The sequence below is a fragment of the Trichosurus vulpecula genome, chromosome 6, assembly GCF_011100635.1.
Source record: "Trichosurus vulpecula isolate mTriVul1 chromosome 6, mTriVul1.pri, whole genome shotgun sequence".
Classification (NCBI taxonomy): Eukaryota; Metazoa; Chordata; class Mammalia; order Diprotodontia; family Phalangeridae; genus Trichosurus; species Trichosurus vulpecula.
Genome location: NC_050578.1, coordinates 182,571,101 through 182,583,528, shown reverse-complemented (window position 1 = coordinate 182,583,528; position 12,428 = coordinate 182,571,101).

Below are 12,428 nucleotides of genomic sequence, written 5' to 3'. Positions count from 1 at the left end.
TCTTTTCTCTTTTCTCTCTCTCTCTCTCTCTCTCTCTCTCTCTCTCTCTCTCTCTCTCACTCTCGCTCTATCTCTGTCTCTCTCCCTCTCTGTTTCTGTCTCTCTGTCTCTCTCCTTTCCCCCTGCCCCTCCTCACCAGTATTTTGCTTCTGACCACTCCATCCTTCAAGCTGCCCTTCCTTCTATCACTCCACATCCCTTTCTTTTTTCTTTCCCCTCCTACTTCCCTATAGGGTAAGATAGATTTCTTTATCTGAATGTATATGTTACTCCTTTTTGAGCCTGATCCGATGAGAGTAAGGTTCAAACAATCCTCATCTTATACTGTAATAGGTCTTTCCTGCCTCTTCGTGTGATTTTATTTATTCCATTCTGCCTCCCCCTTTCGTCTTCTCCCACTACAATTCTTTTTTCACCCCTTCATAATTATTTTCTCATCACATCAAAGTCAATTTATGCCCACACCCTCTAAGTATACTCCTAATTGCCCTGATAGAGATACAGTTCTTAAGAGTTACACATGCCATCTTCCCATGTAGGGATATAAACAGTTTAAACTTATTGAATACCATGTTTTTTTTTCCTGTTTACCTTTTTTATGCTTCTCTTGAGTCTTGTATTTGAAGCTCAAATTTTCTGTTCAGCTGTGGTCTTTTCATCAGAAATGTTTGAAAATCCACTATTGTAATGCCAATGCAACATTAACAGCACCTACAGCAGCTATGAATATGCTGGTATAGTTCTGAATTCTAAAATATAACGGACTCTCCACATGGAAGACAGAACCAAAACATTCAAACACCAGAAAGCCAAGTCCAACACAGCATCAAAGAAATCTATACTGCCATCCCCAAGCCTTCCCACAAATGAACACCCTCAAGCAAAATCATTCCCTGGCTCTCATCCTAACTGTGGCTCTCTGACTGCCTCCTCTCTTCTCCAAGCTGCAGCTGCCACGGTCTTCTCCCAGCTCTGACAACTTCCTTGTAGCTCTTCTCCACCCTTCCTGTTCCACCTGTTCAGCAAGCTCTTCCCACCACAGGATCATAAGACTCAGACTTCCATGTGACCCAGGCGGGTCACATGGGCCTATTAATGGATAGCAAAGATCTTCCCATTGAATTAACAATACAACTATCTCATTGAATGCCCGTCTTTTCCCCTGGGAGATTATGCTCAAATTTGCTGGGTAGTTGATTCTTGCTTGTAATCCAATCTCCTTTGCCTTTGGGTATATTATATTCCAAGCCCTCCAGTCCTTTAATGTAGAAGCTGCTAAATCTTATGCGATCCTGATTGTGGCCTCTTAAGATTTGAATTGTTTCTTTCTGGCTGCTTGCAGTATTTTCTCTGTGACCTGATAGTTCTGGAATTTGACTACAATAATCCTTGAAGTTTTCATTTTGGGATCTCTTTCAGGAGGTGGATTCTTTCAATGACTATTTTACCCTCTAGTTCTGGGATATCAGGGAAGTTTTTCTGGAAAATTTCTTAAAAGCTGCTGTCCAGGCTCTTTTTTGGATCATGGATTTGGACAGATAGCCCAATAATTCTTGAATTATCTCTCCTGGATCTATTTTCTAAATCAGTTGTTTTTCCAATGAGGTATTTTGTGTTTTCTGTTTTTTCATTCTTTTGATTTTGTTCTGACTGATTGTTGCTGTCTCATAGAGTCATTAGCCTGTAATTGCCCCAAATCTAATTTTTAAGGAATTATTTCCTTTAGCTTTTGTACCTCCTTTTCCATTTGGCCAATTCTAGGGTTTTTTTGTTTGTTTGTTTTTTGCTGAGACAATAAGGGCGAAGTGACTTGGCTCAGGTTCACACAGCTAGTAAGTGTCAAGTGTCTGAGACCAGGTTTGAACTCAGGTCCTGCTGACTCCAGGGCCAGTGCTCTGTCTACTGCACCACCTACCCACCCCAGCCAATTCTACTTTTAAAGGAGTTGTTTTCTTCAGTCAATTTTTGTACTTCCTTTTTCCAAGCTGTTAACTCTTTTTTCGTAATTCTCTTGCATAACTCATTTCTTTTCCCAATTTTTTCTTCTGCCTCTCTTACTTGATTTTTAAAATCCTCTCTTCTAAGAGGACCTTTTTGGTCTTGGGACCCATTCATATTCCCTTTGGAGACTTCAAATTTTGACATTGTTATTCTCTTCTGAGTTTATGTTTTGATCTTCCCTGTCACCATAGTAGCTTTCTTTAGTCAAGGCTCTTTTTGGTTTTTGCTCATTTTTAAAAGTTGAGCTCTGCTCCTAGAGTACAGGGGGCACTGTTCTCAGCTTCTTGTACTTGGGGCCAGGGTCCTGGTCACTGGCTTTCTGTACCAGGGCCTGTGGGACTGGCAGCTTGTCCACCACGCTAGGGTGGCCCAGTCAAGTAATGCTTGCTGTGCCCTGCATTGTGGGCATGGCAGTTTGCTTGCTGTGTACCAGGCACTGTGCTAAGCACTTTAAAATTATTATCTAATTTGATCTTCACAACAGTCCTGGAATGTAGGCAAAACTGAGGCAAAGAGTACTCCACGGTTTTTTTATGTAAACTTTCAATTTTCATATATATTAAGCCTGTCCTTTATATGACATATACCTTTGTTCTTGTTTGTGATGAGAATAAACTTTAAAATCTCAAGTCCATTAAACTAAAAAGCATTCCCAAGCCAGTTTATATGATTTTCTCCAGAATTTTATTATTGTATTACAATGCAGCTAGCAACTAAAGACAGTGAAAACCAATATTGTTATACTTTGGAAGTGGTTTCCTCAGTCTCTGATGAATTTGGGGAAGGGTAGTTGAATTCTGTGTAGAAACCTTGTTTGTTTATTCTGAACAGGTCTAAATATAATCTTTCTAATTGCTGCTTCATTTATTTACTTATTTGTTTTGATGGATTTTAAGTGCTTGAGGCATCCAAACATGCTAGTACATTTGAATCATGACAATGCTAGAAGTTGTAAATACATTGAAGTCTTTGGGAGCATTTACTAAATAATATCACACTGTTCACTTTTTAAAAAATTTCCATCAGAGAAATGTGGTCGTACCATTACTATCTTTTAATGTAGGCTCGAACAGTAATGACACCTACTCTGTCTCTCACTGAAAGCAGAATGCAAAATGTAGCAGAAATGATCATATTAGAGATTACAGCAGGTAAAAAGGTTCTTTATCCATGTTTGTTCTTTGCCATAGAACTCTCCCTTCTTCCCTCTTCTCCTCTTTCTCCCTCTCTTCCTTTCCTTTGCCTCTGCCTGTCTGCTTCTGCCTTCTGCTCATCTTAACCACCGAATGGACCATTGCCTTAGATAAACTGAGACCTGGGAAAGACCTTAGCTTAAAAAAAGCAAGGTCTCCCACTGCATCTGGGGCCATCTGGTCTATATCTTGCCACTGGACTCAGATGGCTCCAGAGGAGAGAGTGAGGCTGATGACTTTGCACAGCCCTGCCTCACTTAAATCCAATTCACTTGCAAGTCATGACATCACCATCCCCATGTCATGGTCCTCTTTGTGAACAAAGGACAACAGCCTCTGTTCATAGGTGATTCTCTTTACTGTCTGTCAGTAAACATTTTTGAGTGCTTACTAATGTGCCAGGCCCATAAGTACTTGGGATACAAAGAAAAGCAAACAACAACCTCTGCTCTCAAAGAGCTTTCAGTCTAACGGGGAAACAGCATGCAAACAACTGTATACAAATAGGATATATACAGGATAAATTGGAGATAATCAGCAGAGGGTTGCTACAAACCTCCAATTTGTGAAAAATGCTGTATCTGCAAAGTGCAATAAAAAGAGGTATACCTTATTATTCTGCAAAGACTTATGACTCCTCATGAGGTAAAGGTGATTCTGGGGTCTTAACTACAATATTTTTGAGAACAATTATTTTGTATTTAAATAATTATTCAAATTAAAGTATTCAAATTATTTAGTAATTTTGAAAATAACAAATTAGGTTTGCCTGGAACAAGAAAAAAAAAATAAATCTTCTTCCTTTGCAGAGGTAGTGGGATTAAGATGTGAAACATAACATATGTTGTTAGGCTTGGTGAGTTGGTTAGTTTTATTTAACTCCTTTTTTCTTTTTGTTACAGCAAATAGATCTCTGTAGTGTTATATTTGGAAAGAGTACAATGTCAAAACAAACAAAATATTTTAAAATAATCTACATGTATATCGAAGGCCTCCTGTGTGAAAATATGAGAAATGAGCAGTTAGATTTTCATGTGGTATTTTTTAGCAAACCACTTCTTTACATAGCCAAATAATTGACTAACAAAAATGGAAAATAGAATCCTACTGTCATTTACTTTTACTTTAAAAAATCAGATTTGATAGAGAAAAAATGTCATCTTAAAGGCTAACAAGTCTCTTGCATATCAGTAATGAAAAATTCCTTGAAAAGTAAGAAAAATAGAGGTAACTTTTTATCAACCTTCACATTATTAAAATCAAGGGAGGCATAAACAGGAAGAACTATGCTTATCAATGCCTAAGACACTTTCATGGAGGATGTCCCATGTAAAGTTCAAATGAAAAAGAGATTCATTGCTGATGGTGAAGTTTTCCAGATACTCCTATTAATTGATGACATTGGGTTGAGTATATCACGCATTGGAACACTACAGAGTCCTATTCAGTGACTTTCAGGTCACACAGAAGAATCCAACCCAACAACTCACTTGAGAAAAGGGAATGAAGAATACCAATGTCCGTAATCTAAAGATAGCTAGCATTTGTATAGCGTTTAAAATGGGCCTGACTCTATCAACTGCGCCGCCCCAGCTACCTCTAGGCTATGGTATTTCAGTTAGATGGGTCACCCACTGAGCTAGTCCATCAGTACTATTTATCTTGAAATTTCCTACTATGTTCCAGGCCCTGTGCTAAGTGCTTTACGAATATCTTATTTGATCCTCACGGCAACTCTGAGAGGTGGCTTCTATTATTATTTCCATTTGTAGATGATTAAACTTATCCAGATGGAGGCTAAGTGACTTGCCCAGGGATACGCAGCAGGTAAATGTCTGAGGTCAGGTTAACTCAGGAAGATGAGTCTTCAAGACTCCAGACCCAGCACTCTAGCCACTGCATCACCTAGCTTCTCTTCCATATTTCTAGCAGTTCCTTATTATCTAGAATAAAACACACACACACACTCCTCTCTCTGGTGTTTGCAGTCCTTCAGAGTCTGGCTCCAACTTCTCTTTCCAGACTAATCTCACATTACTCCTAAACTGGCTTCCTTGTTGCTTCCTGTAAATGACAGGCTATTTCCTTTCTCTGTGCTTTTGTACAGGCTGTCTTCTAGGCCTGAAATGCATGGCCTCCTCATCTCTCCCTGTTGGAAGCCTTAGCTCTCTGTTCAAGACTCAGCTGAATTGTCACCTCCTCCACAAGGCTGTCCCTGATTCACACATTCCCCCCTTCGGTACTGAGTGCCCTCCCTGTGCACAAATTACTTTTTATATATTTTGTATGGATTTGTATCCATACTTATTGTTTCCCTCCCCTAACGTAGAAGCTCCTTGAGGACAGGTACTGGTCTGTTTTTGTCTTTGTGTAGGTATCTGATAAGTTCTTGTTAAACGAATATGAATTAAATAAATGAATATGCCATTAAAAGCAAAGGAAAAGCACCTTTGAAGCTTGGAAGTGGAGCCATGCTGAGTATTGACAGGGTCCAACATATAGTCTTGCTCTGGGTGGCTAATGTGGAATGGAGGCAAAGGTCATGAAGTCACAGAATGTGAAGTGGAAAGTCAAATGAGTCATCAACATAGAGGCTAAAGTCTCAAAAAATGATAGGCATTGCAGGATATAGTGGAAAATGAAAAGCATGATCCTGATACTAAGATAATCTAGAGCAGTGGTGTTAAATAGAAATAGGGGCCACTGAACTGTACATAAGGAATCCAGTGGGCTCATATTGGCTTAGAAAACCACATATTAACATTATATTTTATTGCATTTTCATTTATTTTGTTAAATATTTCTTAATTTTATTTTATTCTGGTTCAGACTATATTGGAGAGCGTGGTACGCTGCTTGTGCCCTGTGGGCTATATTTTGGCACCTCTAATCTAGGACTTTGAAAACGGGTCCTGAGGAGAGCAAATGACAATGGACAGTAACAAATTGATAACATGGAGTTTGAATGTGTAGATGAGGATGGTTTACTTGTTTAAAGTTGAGGCCAAAACTGGGGTTGAGGGCGTCCTTGATGTTCGGTCATTGTTTTCCTGTTGGATTGTGTGAGGTAGGTAAATTTTGTGCAGCTGAACAGGTTCAGGGTGTTTTTCCTCCTCTCCCTTGCCCCATATGTGCCTTTGTGTATATGCATATAGATATGTGTGTGTGCGTGTGTATATACATATATGTAATATAACATATACAATTATTACATTTAAAAAGACAATCTATATATAACTGCTTATAGCCACCCTCTTTAACTATTCTTTTTGCGGAAAGTATTTGAAATTAAGTAGCAGTTTTGCATTTTCTTTATCAAAAATCTCCCAATACCAGAAAATACGGTGCTTTTACATACAGTTATCTTTTCAGCTCCCAAAGAACATGCATTGAACTTCATGGTCAACTTTTACTTCTTTTATAAATGAGATCCCAAATTTTCTTTTCATTTTGTTTTTTCTTGCAATATAGACATGTATGAAGTTGTTTGCAGAACTATTTTTTAGCAATAAAATCGTGGAAGGTGTGATGTAGTGAAGGAAGTCCTAGGCAGAGACAGAGAACCTGGTAGCTGTCTTGTTACGGGTACCTATTTGAACTTACGTAAGTCATTTAAACTTTCTGGGCTTTGTTTTCCTCATCAATTATAAGAGCAGTTCTGGAGAAGTTAGTGATAAATTAGAGAATTGTTTCAACAATCCGGCTAGCAGCTTCTGTGGGGGTGTAAGATCCACCCACAGCCAGCACCCAGAAAGTTGCTGGCATGCTAGGAAAGCACAGGTTCTTTTGATCTGCTTAACTAAGGAAAGCAAGGTGAAGGCATTGACAAGCTTACTTTAATTCAGCATACAAATATCATTCACTTAGTTCAGAGGAAAAAACCAGCACCCTGAACTTCAGAGCAAATTACAAACAAATTACAAACATCAACAGACAGACCAAATAGAATTCATAGTTACCAACATCTAGGTTCAGCCCGGGAGCTTGGAACAAGGGCTGGCCTAGAGTCACCACCACCATGGCTGTGGGTAAGAGCTCCAAAGAAGAGACAGCTACCCCCTGATTTTATATCTTTTTCAGGGTCACACATGCGACTCACCCACGTGACCTAGAATCGTCACAAAGAGGCGGACTTAAACCCACGTGGTCTAAAAGCCTCTGCTGTCCCAGACGTAAACTAGGCCCTCCCTGGAGTTAGCCCTACCTTGGGCCCCACCTTAGTTGCCAATCCACACCCACTAAGGTTTTACACCTAATAGGGGTTTGGGCCTGGGGCTTAGCACCTAGTAAGGCACAATGAAATACACTGAATTACTCAAAGGGAACAAAAGCCAAACTGTTCAAGGGCACTTGGTTGAACTAAGTAGGTGATTTTGAAATGAAAGATATCAAAACTTTGTTGTAAAAAAGAAGGGGTTTGCTAAGTAGTCTTTGAGCTCCTTTCTATGCCTAACATTTCTCGGTGGCATTTGCTTTATTTATTTACATATTTATTTATTACATATTTACATATTACATATTCATTGCATATTTATTTATTTACATCTTTTTTCTACCACTGAAACAAAAATTTGAATGTATATTTCTATGTTTGATGCATAATATTTGATGTTGTAAACCCAAAGCCTTAAGCAATTGTATAATGTACTGCTTCTGCTGGCACATATGCTTTTCATTCATACCAAAAAGCCCTTCTTTACCATAAAATCAAATTTGATTATTTTTTTCATACACATGTATTGGTGTTCATGGAATTAAAATCCCTGTTTCTAGTCTTATCACACTTTGCAACTGTTCTGTTGGAATAGTTGGATATAAATTACAGGTCATTAGGGATAGTTTACATACTTTGAAACATTTGGAATTGGGGGGGTTGGGGTGGGGAGAGAGGTTGCCATGAGATGTGAATTAAGGTCTCAACTTCATCCACACAGTAGGGCTTAGTCTTGAATCTTCTTTGCAAAATTATATGGAATGTAAGCAGTCAGAGACTATGCTGACTTATTTGTATGGGTCCTTAGCATAAAAACAGCCACCTTGACTAGGCACCCATTGGAGCTACTCATTTTTCCTCACAGATTTCCTTCTCTCCTTCCCTTCTTCCCTATCTTCCTGTGTGACCTTTGGCTGAGTCACTTAACTTCTCTAGGTTTAGTGCCTCATCTGCAAAGTGAAAGAGGTGGACTAGATGGCCTCAAAGATCACTTCTAGCCCTAAAGCTATGATGCCTGAATATCTACTTCCTGTGGCCTTTCCTATATCCTTCCTTCCCCTTCCCCCACTCCCACTCCATTTTCCAGTCTCTTCAGACCGGATATTTCATAGGTATTATATCCAAAGCAGAACTCATTATCGTCCCATCAAACACACACCCTTTAACCCTACTCCTTCCAAGGGCACCAGTAATCCCTGTAGTCTCCCAATTACAAAGCTCTGTATCAGCCCCTGTTCCTTACTCTCTCTGACTCTACTCAATAACTGCCAGATTATACCATCTGATCCTTAAACATTTCCAACATCTCTCTTCTGCTTACATATGCTTTCTAGTTACTCAACACTTTATTTCAGATCTTGATCATCTCTATCCTGGACTATCACAATAGTCTCCTAACTGGTCTCTCTGCCTCGAGTCTTATCTTCTGTGATCCGTCTTTCACATAGCTGCCAAAGTGATAGTTCTCAAATACATATTTGGCCACGTAACTCCCCCTACTCAGTAAACACCAGTGATTCCTTATTATCTCTAGGGTTATAGAAAAACTTGGGCATTTAAAACCTCTCACAGCCTGGCTCTTTTCCAGCTTTGTTACATATCATTCCCCTTCATGCACACTATAGTCCTCATCTCTGTTCTTTGAAAGTCTATCTTGATCTTCATTGCCTTCACGCTGGCTTTCCTTCGTGCCTCGAATGCAGTCCTTCCTCACTTCCATCTCTTAAAATCCAAACTCCTTCAAAGCTCAGCTCAAATGCTACTTTCTATATGAAGCTACTAGTGCCTTCTTCCCCCAAACTATGGATTTTGGTAATAAATGTATATATAACATGTGCATGTACGTATTACATGTTTATATGTATATATAATGCACATATATGAACTATTTAATTTTTGTCTTTGTATCCATACTGCCTAGCACATATTTGGTGCTTAATAAACATATATTGGTTGATTGATTGCATGTTTAAATGTGTCATTCATCTTCTACCTATGTAATATTTTAGTTGAATGCTGTGTGAAAATATATTGAAAATCAAATACAGCTAATCAAACTTGCTTGGTAACTATGGATATTTAAATTAATTAATTTTGATGCATGAAATATCATAATGTTTTAGTTATTCTAAGTTCCTATCAGGATTCTTTGTTCACTCTCATTCTTGTATGGTTATAGTTATACGTACTCTGTTTTCTGCCTTTTTCCACATTTTACATTATTTTATAAATGTCTTTCCTACTTTCTTTGTATTTTTCATAGTTGTTGGTCATGATTGTATTATAATAATGCATTTATATTAGTGTAATTGATTTTGGGGCTTTTAATAGCCAGCTGGAAAGGCTCCAAAGTGTGTCTAGTGACAGCTGAGAACCAGTCTGTAGAAGTTCAGAGACTCACCAACATGTCGGTCAGAGAGTGGTTATGTCTGGGTTAGAACTTGTAATATACCTACCTATACTGCTAGGATTCGATAGTGTGGGTAATAAAAATTCAAGGTATGTGTAGTATGATTGCCAGTTGACAGAAATGCACCTTTATCTAACTCTACGGGCAGGGTCTGGTGAGACCTCAGTTTTGGTGCTAGAAAAAACATTTCAATCAGGGGTGGTGCTTTGCTTCTCAAGCTATGGTGCCAGTTTTCCCATCCCTCTGTCTGTATCAGGCTTATTCTTTCCAAATACCTTGCATCCAGGGTTATGATATAGCGTTATCTGAGCCAAGCAAGGAAAAGTTGGGAGAAAAAAGAAATCTAGTATAACCAGAAATTGAATTGAGAAAGGCAAAGGAAGGAGAGAAGATCTCAGGCAGGGGATAAAGATAGAGAAGGAATAACTCTAAGCAAAACCAGTGATTTGGGTTAGGCTGAGGAAAGAGAGGGAAGGGTGAAAATTAGAATTAGACTTGAACATGAAAAGTGTTGGTTATAAAAGTCTTGGCAGATCTTTTCCATTTTTCTCCTGTTTGTTGTCTTCCATTTTCATATTTTAATATTTTCAGGATAGCTTTGCTTAGTTGGATCTCTTATCCACTTTTCTTTAGATTGATTTTATAATCCATTGTTCTCTTTTGTGACACTATAGTACTGATAATCTTCAATCTTTCTTCTCTTTAAGATTGTAGAAAGGTTATATTCTGAACTGTTATAGCTTTTGACTACTACTGGTCTCCATTTGGCAAATAAATCTACTATTTACTGTCTAAGATGTTTTTTAGGTTCTTTAGGTCTCCATGTAATAGCAATTGTTTTATACTGTAAAAATTTTTTTATGAAATTATTGTAATTGGTGTTCTTTCTTCCATTTCATAGCCTATTTTTTCCTTTATTAATAACTTATTTAAATATGGTAGGTGGGAGTTATTTTAACTGCATATCATGCCCTGCCCATTTTTTTCTATTTTTGTTATTAAAATTATATATATAAAATTATTCTAATTTTGTATTAGAATATTACTATTAATAGTAACTAGTCAGTGACTATCTACAGAGAGATGGTTCTGTAATAACTCCCATACTGGTAATGTGTAGTTCCCAATGTGCTGAAATATCATTAGCTATACTTTTTTATAATGTTATTCATTGTTTTCTATGTTCAGTGTCTTCCAGTTTTTTTTTAAAGTATTTGTGATGATGCAACATAGCATACTGGTTGTAGAGCTAGCCTCAAAGCCAAGAAGGCCTGGGTTCAAGTCCTGACTGTAATATATTGGCTGTGTGATCCTGGGCAAGTCAGCCTCTCTGTCTTCTAGGCTAGAGGTGTCTGCCTGCAGGCCGCACATGACCCACGACACTCCTGAGTCCAGCCTGAGCCAGATTAAAATTAAATTTCTGTCCGATTTTAATGTGTTGATTTATTAATGAAAAAAGAAATGTGTGCATGTGTGTGTATGTTTGTGTGTGTGTTCTAAGTCAATTTGTGGTTTAGTGGCCCCTGTTTCTATTGGAGTTTATCACCACTAAATAAAGCAATTCAGACAAGTTGTAGGGAAGATGTTAACCTGCTTTTGTTGAAAAAAGTTCCTTATCTGAGGGCTCCATAAACCAATGAAATCATAGGATCAGTTCCTACCCTTATCTCTTATTCATCACATATAAACATGAGAATCCAAACAAAATTAGTTTGCAGATTTAAAATCACATCAATCAAGTTATAAGTAGGTTACTTTAGCAAACTAGACAAACGAATTCATCTGGAGGAACAAATGGTCAAAATGTTGAGAAATAGAACAAAAAAATAGGAAATAAGAGGCATAGTATTGCCAGGTCTGATAGAACAACATATAAGACATCATCAAGTGAGTTAAGTACTGACAAAAAATTATTTTTTAAAAAATTGATCGATGAAACAAAATAAGTAAACATGACCTAGGACTGTCAAACACAGTTTGGCCTAGCATCTGATAAACCGAAAAACACAAACTACTGGGATAATGGTACTAGGAAAGCCTAGGGTGTCTCCCCTGTTTCCCAGTAACAGGTGTGAATTTTCTCTAAAAATCAGCAAAGCTTTCTTCAGGTCTAATTGACCCCTGCCACCATTGACACAGTTCCCTGATCACTTAAGGCCATAAAAATTGCCACCCACATGGAGTCATGGTCCCTCCAACTTTGTAGGTGTCTGAAGACTACTTGAATTACTATACATTTGGGACAAGGAAGACACCATCTATAGGAGCTGTGTATAATTGTACCTTGTTGTATATCCTTGCTGGGGGTTAGGGCAAAATCAAACTCCTTTTGGTAAGCGTTTAATGACTTTTGCCCCAAAATTGAAAGTGAATTAACAGGGTGCTAGTATCAGGCCTACCCCTAATATTTGTTAGAGTCAATACTTAGGATCAAATGAAATGATTTCATGTTTCATATGATGGTTGAGATAAGGAAAGCCCACTGCAGATACAGAGGGTGAAGTGGATGGTGGAATACAGCATAGTGCCCCAAAGGAAGAGCCATCCTGATTATGTATGGGATGTTCTAACTAGTAGCAATTAGAGCTATCCCAAGCAAAATGTGAAATCT